At 40.3% G+C, this 11,944-nt stretch overlaps 1 pseudogene; it reads right to left on the reverse strand.

The window, feature by feature from the left end:
* Positions 1-5,591: 5,591 nt before the first annotated feature.
* LOC119878225 lies at positions 5,592-5,688 on the reverse strand (annotated as a pseudogene).
* Between the last annotated feature and the right edge of the window lie 6,256 nt (positions 5,689-11,944).

Here is an 11,944-nt window from a genome sequence, read left to right on the forward strand (position 1 = left end):
ACACACAGAGAGAGGCAGAGACACAGGCAGAGGGAAGAAGCAGGCTCCATGCCGGGAGCCTGATGCGGAACTTGATCCCAGGACTCCAGGGATCATGCCCTGGGCCGAAGGCAGGCTGACTAAACCACTGAGCCACCCAGGCATTCCTTATAGAGACCTTTAGGTGGACACACAGAACCAAACCCAGCCAGTTGGGTTGGGGCGTCATCACTTTTTTTTTTTTTCTCGCTTCTCATTTTTTTGTATATTTTTTATTTATTAGAGTTTGATTTGCCAACATTATAGTATAACACCAAGTGCTCTTCCCATCCCAATGCCATCCTCAGTGCCCATCACCTAGTCACACCGCATTTCCTCACCCACCTCCCCCTTCCACTACCCCTTGTTTCCCAGAACTTAGGAGTCTCTCATGTTATGTTCCCTCTCTGATATTTCCAACGCATTTTCTCTCCTTTCTGCTTTAATCCTTTTCACTATTTTTATATTCCCCATATGAATGAAACCATATAATGTTTTGTCCTTCTCCGATTGACTTACATTCACTCAGCATAATACCCTCCAGTTCCATCCACATTGAAACAAATGGAGGGTATTTGTCATTTAAATGGCTGAGTAATATTCCATTGTGTATATAGATCACATCTTCTTTATCCATTAATCTTTTAATGGGCACTGAAGCTCTTTCTACAGTTTGGCTACTGTGGACATTGCTGCTATAAACATTGGGGTGCAGGTGTCTCGGTCTTTCACTGCATCTGTATCTTTGGGGTAAAACCCCAAGCAGTGCAATTGCTGAGTCATAAGGCAGCTCTATTTTGAACTGTTTGAGGAACCTCCACACAGTTTTCCCGGGTGGTTGCACCAGTTCACATTCCCACCAACAGTGCAAGAGGGTTCCCTTTTCTCCGCATCCTCTCCAACATTTGTTGTTTCCTGCCTTGTTAATTTGCCCCATTCTCACTGGTGGGAGGTGGTATCTCATTGTGGTTTTGATTTGTACTTCCCTGATGGCAAGTGATGCAGAGCATTTTCTCATGTGCTTGTCTATGTCTTCCTCTGTGAGATTTCTGTTCATGTCTTTTGCCCATTTCATGATTGGATTGTTTGTTTCTTTGCTGTTGAGTTTACTAAGTTCTTTTTAGATCTTGATACTAGCCCTTTATCTGATATGTCATTTGCAAATATCTTCTCCCATTCTGTAGGTTGTCTTTTAGTTTTGTTGACTGTTTCTTTTGCTGCGCAGAAGCTTTTTATCTTGATGAAGGCCCAAGAATTCATTTTTGCTTTTGTTTCCCTTGCTTTTCACAGATGTATCTTGCAAGAAGTTTCTGTGGCCAAGTTCAAAAAGGGTGTTGCCTGTGTTCTCCTCTAGGATTTGGATGGATTCTTGTCTCATATTTAGATCTTTCATCCATTTTGAGTTTATCTTTGTGTATAGGTGTAAGAGAATGGTCTAGTTTCATTCCTCTGCACATGGCTGTCCAATTTTCCCAGCACCATTTATTGAAGAGACTGTCCTTTTCCAGGAGATAGTCTTTCTGCTTTGTGAATATTAGTTGACCATAGAGTTGAGGGCCCGTTTCTGGGTTCTGTATTCTGTTCCACTGATCTACGTGTCTGTTTTTGTGCCAGTACCACACTGTCTTGATCATCACAGCTTTGTAGTACAACTTGAAATCCAACATTGTGATGCCCCCCCTGCTCTGGTTTTCTTTTTTCAAAATTCCCCTGGCTATTCAGGGTCTTTTTTTGATTCCACACAAATCTGAAGATGATTTGTTCCAACTCTCTGAAGAAAGTCTATGGTATTTTGATAGGGATTGCATTAATGTGTAAATAGCCCTGGGTAGCAGAGAAATTTTTCACAGTATTAATTCTTCCAATCCATGAGCATGGAATATTTTCCATCTCTTTGTGGCTTCCTCCCAATGTCTTTCAGAAGCATTCTGTAGTTTTTAGGGTATAACATCCTTTATCACTTTGTTTAAGTTTATTCCTAGGTATCTTATGCTTGGGTGCAATAAACCTGAATGGGATTTTGGTATTGATTAATTTCTCTTTCTTCAGTCTCATTATTACTGTATAGAAATGCCACTGACTTCTGAGCATGATTTTGTATCCTGCCACATTGCCGAAATGCTGTATGAGTTCTAGCAATCTTGGGGTAGAGGTCTTTTGGGTTTTATAGGTACCTTACCATGTCATCTGTGAAGAGGGAGAGTTTGACTACTCTTTGCAATTTCAATGCCTTTTATTTCTTTTTGTTGTCTGATTGCTGAGGCTAGGACTTCCAGTACTATGTTGAATAGCAGTGGTGAGAGTGGACATCCTGTCGTGTTCCTGATCTTTAGGGGAAAGGCTCTCAGTATTTCCAACCATTGAGAAATGATATTTGCTGTGTGCTTTTCATAGATGACTTGTAAGGTGGTGAGGAATATTCCCTCCTTCCCTACACTCTGAGAGTTTTGATCAGGAATGGATGCTGTATTTTGTCAAATGCTTTCTCTGGGGCCCCCCGGGTGGCTCAGTGGTTTAGCACCGCCTACAGCACCAGGGCCTGATCCTGGAGTCCCAGGATCGAATCCACCTTGGGCTCCCTACGTGGAGCCTGCTTCTCCCTCTGCCTGTGTCTCTGTCTCTCTCTCTCTCTCTCTCTCTGTGTGTGTATGTGTGTGTCTCATGAAGAAATAAAATCTTTTAAAAAATGTTTTCTCTGCATCTATTGAGAGTATCATATGGTTCTTGTTTTTTCTCTTGTTGATATGATCTATCACGTTGATTGTTTTAAGAGTGTTGAACCAGCCTTGCATTCCAGGGATAAATCCTGCTTAGTCACGGTGAATAATCTTCTTAATGTACTGTTGGATCCTATTGGCTAGTATATTTTTGAGAATTTTTGCAACTGTGTTAATCAGGGATATTGGTCTATATTCTCCTTTTTGGTGGGGTCTTTGGTTTTGGAATTAAGGTGATGCTGCCTTCATAAAATGAGTCTGGAAGTATTCCGTCCCTTTCTATCTTTCAGAACAGCTTTAGTAGAATAGGTTTTGTTTCTTCTTTAAATATTTAATAGAATTCCCCTGGGAAGCCATCTGGCTCTGGACTTTTGTGTCTTGGGAGGTTTTTGATGACTGCTTCAATTTCCTCCCTGGTTATTGGCCTGTTCAGGTTTTCTGTTTCTTCCTGTTCCAGTTTTGGTCGTTTGTGGTTTTCCAGAAATGTGTCTGTTTCTTCTAGATTGACTAATTTATTGGTGTATAAATAAATTGCTTTATTAAAATATTATAATAATATTTTTATTATATATATATATAAAATTACATGGTTTTTTTTATTTTAAATTTTGTATTTCATTGGTATTGGTTGTGATTTCTCACCTTTCATTCATAATATTATAATTTGAGTCCTTTCTCCTTCTTTCAATAGACTGAATAATGGTTTATCTCTCTTACAAATTCTTTCAAAGAACCAACTCCTGGTTTTGTTGATCTGTTCTACAGTTCTTCTGGTCTCTACTTCATTGAGTTCTGCTCGAATCTTTATTAACTCTCTTCTTCTACTTGGTATAGGTTTATTTGCTGTCCTTTCTGCAGTTCCTTTAGGTGCAAGGTTAGCTTGTGTATTTGTTTTTTCCAATTTTTTGAGGGATGCTTATATTGTGATGTATTTCCCTCTCAGGACTGCTTTTGCTGTATCCCAAAGATTTTGAATGGTTGTATCTTCATTCTCATTAGTTTCCATGAATCTTTTTAATTCTTCTCTAATTTCCTGGTTGACTCTTTCATCTTTTAGCAGGCTGCACTTTAACCTCCATGTGTTTGAGTTTCTTCCAGATTCCTTCTTGTGATTGAGTTTAAGTTTCAAAGCATGGTGGTCTGAAAATATGCAGGGAACAATCCCAATCTTTTGGTATTGCCTGAGACCTGGTTTGTAAGCCAATATGGTCTATTCCAGAGAAAGTCCCATGTGCACTTGAGAAGAATGTGTGTTCAGTTGTGTTTGGACCTAAAGTTCTGTAGATATCTGTGAAATCCATATGATCCAGTGTATCATTTAAAGCTCTTGTTTCTTTGGTGATGTTGTGCTTAGAAGATCTGTCATTTGCCGCAAGTGCTAGGTTGAAGTTTCCTACTATTAGTGTATTATAATTTAATATGTCTTTACTTTGGTTATTAATTGTTTGATATACTTGGCAGCTCCCACATTAGGGGCATAAATATTCATGATTGTTAAGTCTTCTTGTTGGATAGACCCTTTGAGTATGACATAGTGTCCCTCTTCATCTCTTACTACAGTCTTTGGGATAACCTTTATCTGATAGGAGGATTGCCACCCCAGCTTTCTTTTGAGGACCATTTGAACGTTAATGGTTCTCCACCCTTTCATTTTCAGGTTGGAGGTGTCCTTAGGTCTCAAATGAGTCTCTTGTAGACAGCAAATGGATGGGTCTTGCTTTTTTATCCAGCCTGAAACCCTGTGTCTTTTGGTGGGATCATTTAGCCCATTCATGTTCAGAGTAACTATTGATAGATATGAACTTAGTGTCACCATAATACCTATTCAGTCCTTGTTTTTGTGGGTAGGTTCTTTGGGCTTCCTATTTATTTTACAGGGTCCCCCTTAACATTTCTTGCAGAGCTAGTTTAGTGGTCACATATTCTTCCAGTTTCTGCATCTCTTGGAAGCTCTTTATCTCTCCTTCTATTATGAATGAGAGCCTTGCTGGATAGAGTATTCTCGGCTGTATGTTCTTCTCATTTAAGACCTGATATCCTGCCAGCCCTTTCTGGTCTGCCAGGTCTTTGTGGAGAGGTCTGCTGTTAATCTGATATTTTTCCCCATATAAGTTATGGATCTCTTGTCTCTTACCACGTTAAGGATTTTCTCTTTATCTTTGAAATTTGCAAGTTTCACTATTAAATGTTGAGGTGTTGAACGGTTTTTATTGATTTTATTTTATTTTATTTTATTTTATTTTATTTTTTATTTTATTGATAGAGGATATCTCTATCTCCTGGATCTGAATGCCTGTTTCCCTCTCCAAATTAGGGAAGTTCTCAGCTATGATTTGTTCAATATGTAGATTTTTCCTTCTCAGGCTATCATTTATTTCCCTTAACCTTTCCTCATGGTCTTTTAATTGTTTTTCTCTTTTTTCCTCAGCTTCCTCCTTGCCATAAACTTGTGTTGTATATCTCTCACTCTTTCTTCTACCTCATTAACCCTCATCATTAGGACCTCCAGTTTGGATTGCATCTCATTTAATTGATTTTTAATATCATCCTGATTAGATCTAATTTCTGCAGTTATGAAGTCTCTTGAATCCTTTATGCTTTTTTTCCAGAGCTACTAGTAGCTTTATAATTGTGCTTCTGAATTGACTTTCTGATACTGAATTGTAATCTAAATTCTGTAACTCTGTGGCAGAGAGTACTGTTTCTGATTCTTTCTTTTGTGTTGAATTCTTCCTTCTAGTCATTTTGCTAAGTGCAGAGTGGCTGTATGTGAGCGGGCTGAGTCAAGAATATCAACCATGACCTAAGTAAATTTCACCCTGGATGATTCTGACAAGGCCAAAGACCAGAAGTTGAAAAAATATGGAATGCTGCATGTTATCCTTGTGCAAGGGCCATGCTAATCTTCTCTGTATCATTCCGATTTTAGTATATGTGCTGCTGAAGTGAGCACCATCACTTTGGTTCTCCAAATGGCTCTCACTCTGGCTCTTAGCTAAGAGCTCTGTTCAGGTACTTACACTCCCCAAACCACAGCTTACCATGATCCCTGCCTTAATTGCTATGAGCCCCTTTCTCCCTCTCCATCTCTGATGCTTGAAAGTCTTATGCTATTTATTTCTCCAGTGGTCCCTGTGAGATGAGACTGAAGTGTAGGCATCCTTAGAAGCACTCATAACAGTGGAGAAGCTGGATACCCTCCCTTGGGCTTTCCACACTGGAGAAATCAGAGGTTTCTGGGAGTATATCTTTGTGCTGTACTGCACTGGTTTTGGGAAAGGGTGATTAGGTCAAAGTAAAACTGCTCCTTTACCCTTCAAATGCATTATTTTATTTTATTTTTTTCTGAGCCAAGTAGATACTCCAGCCTCATCCTTGGTTCTAGGACTTTCACAAAGATGCCTTGACTATAGATACTCCTAGTTGGTTTTTCTCTGAGGGAACTGGAGAAGATCATTTTTTTGCCATCTTGGTGATATCATTATGACTTTTATGCTTAAAAAGGCTTTCTCTATCCATGTTCATATAAAATTCACCTATATTATCAACTATATGTCAGTAGTTTCATTGTTTCACAATTATGCCTTTAATTCATCTGAGAATTTATTTTGATAAATGTTATGAGAAAAAAAACCCTTTTTTCTTTAATAACTAATCACTTTAACACTTTTTTATATAGACATACCTTATTTTATCGTGCTTCACACAAATCTTTTTTTTTTTTTTTTTTTTTTTACAAATTGAAGTTTGTGGCAAACGTGCATTGAGCAAGTCTTTTGGTGTTATTTTTATTTCAACAGCATTTCTCACTTCATGTCTCTGTGTCCTTCTTGCAGTTCAAACTTACTCATTATTACTTAATTTGTTACGTGGATCTATGATCAGTGATTGCAACCAACTGAAAGTTCACATGATGGTTAGCATTTGTTAGTAATAAAGGTATTTTTATTTTTTAATTATTTATTCATGAGAGATGCAGAAAGAGAACGAGGCATAGACCTAGGCATAGGGAGAAGCAGATTCCCTGTGGGGAACCCCATGTGGGACTCCATCCTGGGACTCCAAGATCATGCCCTGAGCTGAAGGCAGATGCTCAACCACTGGACCACCCGTGCATCTCAGTAATAAAGTATTTTTAAATTTAAGGTATATACATTGTGTTTTTTGGACATAATGCTATTGCACACTTTTAATAGACTTCAATATTGTATACACATAACCTTTATATGCAGTGCAAAACCAAAAAAAATTCAGTTGATTCACTTTCATGAGATACTTGCTTCATTTTGGTGGTCTGGAATTGAAGACACAATATCTCCAAGCTGTGCCTATAAATTCAATCTGGTTTAATTTATTATATATTTGTCACTGAATGATGTGTAGCCCTAGGTGACGAAATCTGCATCTTGATCCTGGTGTCTTTCTGTTGCTAGCACTTAATGATGTACATGTTGAGTAGAATCAGTCAAAGCCCAAAGCTTTACATATACCCAGAGATCTGTTTTTATGTTGCCACGTCATTAAACCATACACCTACTTGCAGCTGTTCACCCAACAATGAGTACATGTGACTACATTCATTAAACCTACCTTACTAGTTTGTTCTTACATGGGAATCTCTCCCTTTAGAAACAAGTAGCTCGGGATCCCTGGGTGGCGCAGCGGTTTGGCGCCTGCCTTTGGCCCAGGGCGCGATCCTGGAGACCCGGGATCGAATCCCACGTCGGGCTCCCGGTGCATGGAGCCTGCTTCTCTCTCTGCCTCTCTCTCTCGCTCTCTCTCTGTGACTATCATAAATTAATAAAAAATTAAAAAAAAAGAAACAAGTAGCTCTCTCTATCTTGCAGGATTAGGACTGACAAGTTCAAGAATCAACTTTTCTTTCAGTATAACAAGTAAAGGAAGCTAACATCATTATTTAGGGTTGCTCTTGGCCTATGTCTTCTGCGATGCTTCTCTAATTCTAATTTGATGCCTTTTTTTTTTTTGAAGAGTATCCCTGGACTCTGGGTACCTCATTTCCTTCAGGTTTGGGTTATCTGACTTTTCTACCCAAGTATTTATTACTGCAGACTTGGAAGTAATGTCCCTGTATCCAGATCTGTGGCCATCTAATTCCTACTGAGAGGATTCTGATTTGGGAACCAGAGAATTTGCCTATAGGTGGCAGTGTAGAACAGAGTTTCTGTTCTTGCATTAATTTCCCGTGGCTGCTGTAACAAATGATCACAAACTTGGAGGCTTTAAACAATAGAAAACAATTTTTCCAAGTTCCAGAGGCCAAAAGTCTGAAATAAATATCACTGAGCCAAAAGCAAGGTATTGAGAGGGTACTCCCCTCTGAAGGCTCTGGTAGCTGCTGCCATTTCTTGGTTTGTAGTCACATCACTCCCATCTTCTGCCTCCATGGTCACATTGCTGCCTCCTCTAGTGTCTGTGTCAAGTCTCTATCTGCCTCACTTTTGTAGTGACACTTGTGATTGCATTAAGAGTTCATCCATTTAATTCAGGTAATTGCTCCACCTCCAGATTGTTACTTTAATTATGCAGATGTGTCTGCATAGGCTTTGCTAAATAAGATATCAGGTTTTACAGGTTCCAGGGTTTAGGACCTGATATCTTTGGGGGCCATTATTTAACTTACTGTAGTGAACAAGTGAGATCAAATAACACTAAGTTTAATCCCAGAGCCAGCATTCATTATCTGTGTGGAAATAGGTGATGGTGCAAACTTTTTATATTTTAGTTTCTTCATCTGAAAAAAATCAGCATACATACTACATATCTCATATAATTATTGTCAGCTACAAATCAGAAAATACATGCAAAAAGTCATCAAAGTACATGTCCCTAATGCAGTGTTAAATGTAAGTTCTTACATTATGATAGAGGATTGGAAGGATCAGTTGAATTAAATTGCAGACAGCCTATATACTACACTAAGGAGTTTAATACTGGCAGGGGTGGGGGGATTTGGGGGGCATACAGGAATCATTTAGGTTCTTATGCAAATGAGTCATAAGATAAGAGAGGGGCATTAAAAATTAATCTGGTATCTGTGGACAGAATTGAGAAAAGAAAGAGGAAAATTCATTGAAATGATTCAGGGAGATTTATTGACATGAACTAAAGAGAAACAGTATCTCTGAGAAGTAAAGACCTTCTATGTCTTTCCCAGCCCATAAGCTCCAGGAAGGCAGAAGCAATGCCATTATTTTTACCTATATGATGAATGATTGCCTCTCCAGAGTTCTAAAGAATTTTCTGTTTGTGGAGATCCCTGGGTGGCGCAGCGGTTTGGCGCCTGCCTTTGGCCCAGGTTGCGATCCTGGAGACTGGGGATCGAGTCCCACGTCGGGCTCCCGGTGCATGGAGCCTGCTTCTCCCTCTGCCTGTGCCTCTCTTTCTCTCTGTGTGACTATCATAAAAAAAAGAAATTTCTGTTTGTAACATACATTCACCTTCAATTAATTATGAATACTATCAACCATAATGGGAAGAAGATGGGTCTCTAAAATGGAATAAAGATATTCACAAAACTAAAGGATGCTACTTAGAAAAGATGAGAAGTTATGTCCGGAATGAAGTGAAAGTAACTTTTGCTTCTGAGGTTGGCATCATATCTGATGGCATGGAGGACTGTGTGGAAAAAATACTGTGGGCAAAATATGTCTAGAAAATAACACTACTGATCTGCCAAATCACAGCCATTATTTTAAATTCTAAGGGCACTGAATATTTATATAAGAATCATATTAGATGAGAATCTTGACTAGAAGTTGCTAGGATAGTGGAGAATATATTTTGCTGCTCAAGATGCCAGGAAGGAAATGGTACCAATTAAGCTTTAGGATGTTTGTCAGGTAAGCTGTATCTGTAAGTGGAGAGTAGAGGTGGCTGAGACAGAAAGAAAAAACTTTCTTCCTGACTTTAGCATCTGTGCTGCCAAAGTGAGCACTCTTCCTGATGTTAGGGTTTTAATTTATTTCAGTAATATACTGTATGGTTGTCCTTTTCACACACATATCCATGTGGGTTTATTTTCCTTCTCCTACTAGATTATAAATCTCATTAATCCCAGGCCTTAATATTTTCCCTTCTCTGTCTTTCTTAAATATCAGCACTAGGAAAAGTGCTTTGAAATGCCTTTTTTTAATGAAATGCTTTTTTTGAGTTTACTTCATAAAGTGGCTCCCTAAAATTTAGCCAAATACATCTCTTACTATAATCTGCATTTTCAGTAATGTTACTCTAATGGAAAAATTTCTTCACCTACATCTGCTTGGTTTAGTTGTCCTTTCAATTTATCATTAATTTAGTTTAATATCTTCAGTCACCAAGGAGAACCATAAAAGTGGATTTTAAAACCTTTTATCCTTTTAAAAGAAAATGCATCGAATTTCAACTTTTCTGGAGATTTTGAGATACTAAAACATATTGAACAAAAGTTAAAGTCTACACAAGGCTTAGTATAAAAAAATACATGGTGAACTTTAGTAGAGCAGAAAAGAAAGCTCTGTTATCTTCTCCAGTTGTTGGTATATTCATTCAGTAGTCACAGAAATATAAGTAAGGGAGGATAGCACATTTTCTTTATGGAGTGAAGGTTTTTGCTTAAATCTAGTGCTTGTGTTTGCATATTAAAAAGCTATTTAGGGGTGCCTGGGTGGCCCAATGGGTTAAGTTTCAGCTCAGGTTATGATTTCAAGGCGGTAAGATGGAGCCCCGTATTGGGCTCTGGGTTCAGCAGGGAGTCTGCCTGAGATTCTCTCTTTCTCTCTCATTTGAACTCTCTAAAACAAATAAATCTCTAAAAAATAAAAATAAATTTAAAAAGGATATTTATTTGCAGGATGATATGAGTTCAATGCAGCCATCCAAATATCTCTAATATTAAGAGAGGAGAAAGGCAAGATGGCAGAAGAGTAGGGTCCCCAAGTCACCTGTCCCCACCAAATTACCTAGATAATCTTCAAATCATCCTGAAAATCTATGAATTCGGCCTGAGAATTAAAGAGAGAACACCTGGAATGCTACAGTGAGAAGAGTTTGCGCTTCTACCAGGGTAGGAAGACGGGAAAAAAGAAATAAAGAAACAAAAGGCCTCCAAGGGGGAGGGGCCCCGCGAGGAGCCAGGCTGAGGCCGGGGCGAGTGTCCCCAGGACAGGAGAGCCCCGTCCCGGAGAGCAGGAGCTGCACCGACCTTCCCGGGGAAAGGCACCACAGTTGAGCAGGACCCCAGGAGGGCGGGGGTGCCCTCAGGCCCCCTGGGACACTAACAACCGCGCCCTGGGGAGCGCGCCGAGCTCCCTAAAGGGCTGCAGCGCACGCACGCATTGACCCGGAGCAGCTCGGAGGGGCTCGGGCGGCGGCTCGCGGGGAGGGGCTGCGGGCGGGAGCGCGAACCCACCAGCACAGGCCGGGAGCCCAGGGCGCCGGGGACACAGCCCAGGATCTGGCCTCCCCCGGGACAGGCAGAGGCCGGGAGGGCCCAGGACAGCGAGGACGCTCCTGCCCCGAGCTGAGCAGATCAGCGGCCCGGCCCGGAGCCTCCAGGCCCTGCAGACGGAGAGCTCTGGGGCTACTGCAGGAGCTGACTCCAGGGCTCCAGAGCTGGCCGCCGCCACTGCGGTTGTTCCTCCTGGGGCCTCGCGGGGTAAACAACCCACTGAGCCCTGCACCAGGCAGGGGGCTGAGCAGCTCCCCCAAGTGCTAACACCTGAAAATCAGCACAGCAGGGCCCTCCCCCAGAGGACCAGCTAGACCGACAGGGGAAAAACAAATTATTAACCAAGCAGCACTGGAAAGTTCCAGGGGAAGTCGAGGGATTTACAGTATACAGAATCAGAGGATACTCCCCCTTGTTTTTTGTTTTTTGATTTCTGTTTGCCCCCCCTTTTTTCTTTTTTCTTTCTTCTCTTTTTTTTCTTTTTTTTTCTTTTTCTATCTTCTTTTTTTCTTTTTCTTTTCTTCTTTCTCTTCCCTCTTTTTCTCCTTTTCCCAATACAACTTGTTTTTGGCCACTCTGCACTGAGCAAAATGATTAGAAGGAAAACCTCACCTCCAAAGAAAGAATCACAACTAGTCCACTCTCCCACGAGTTACAAAATCTGGATTACAATTCAATGTCAGAAAGCCAATTCAGAAGCACTATTATACAGCTACTGGTCACTCTAGAAAAAAGCAAAGGACTCAAGAGACTTCATGAC

Source organism: Canis lupus, unplaced genomic scaffold (assembly GCF_011100685.1).
Source record: "Canis lupus familiaris isolate Mischka breed German Shepherd unplaced genomic scaffold, alternate assembly UU_Cfam_GSD_1.0 chrUn_S1272H1449, whole genome shotgun sequence".
Classification (NCBI taxonomy): Eukaryota; Metazoa; Chordata; class Mammalia; order Carnivora; family Canidae; genus Canis; species Canis lupus.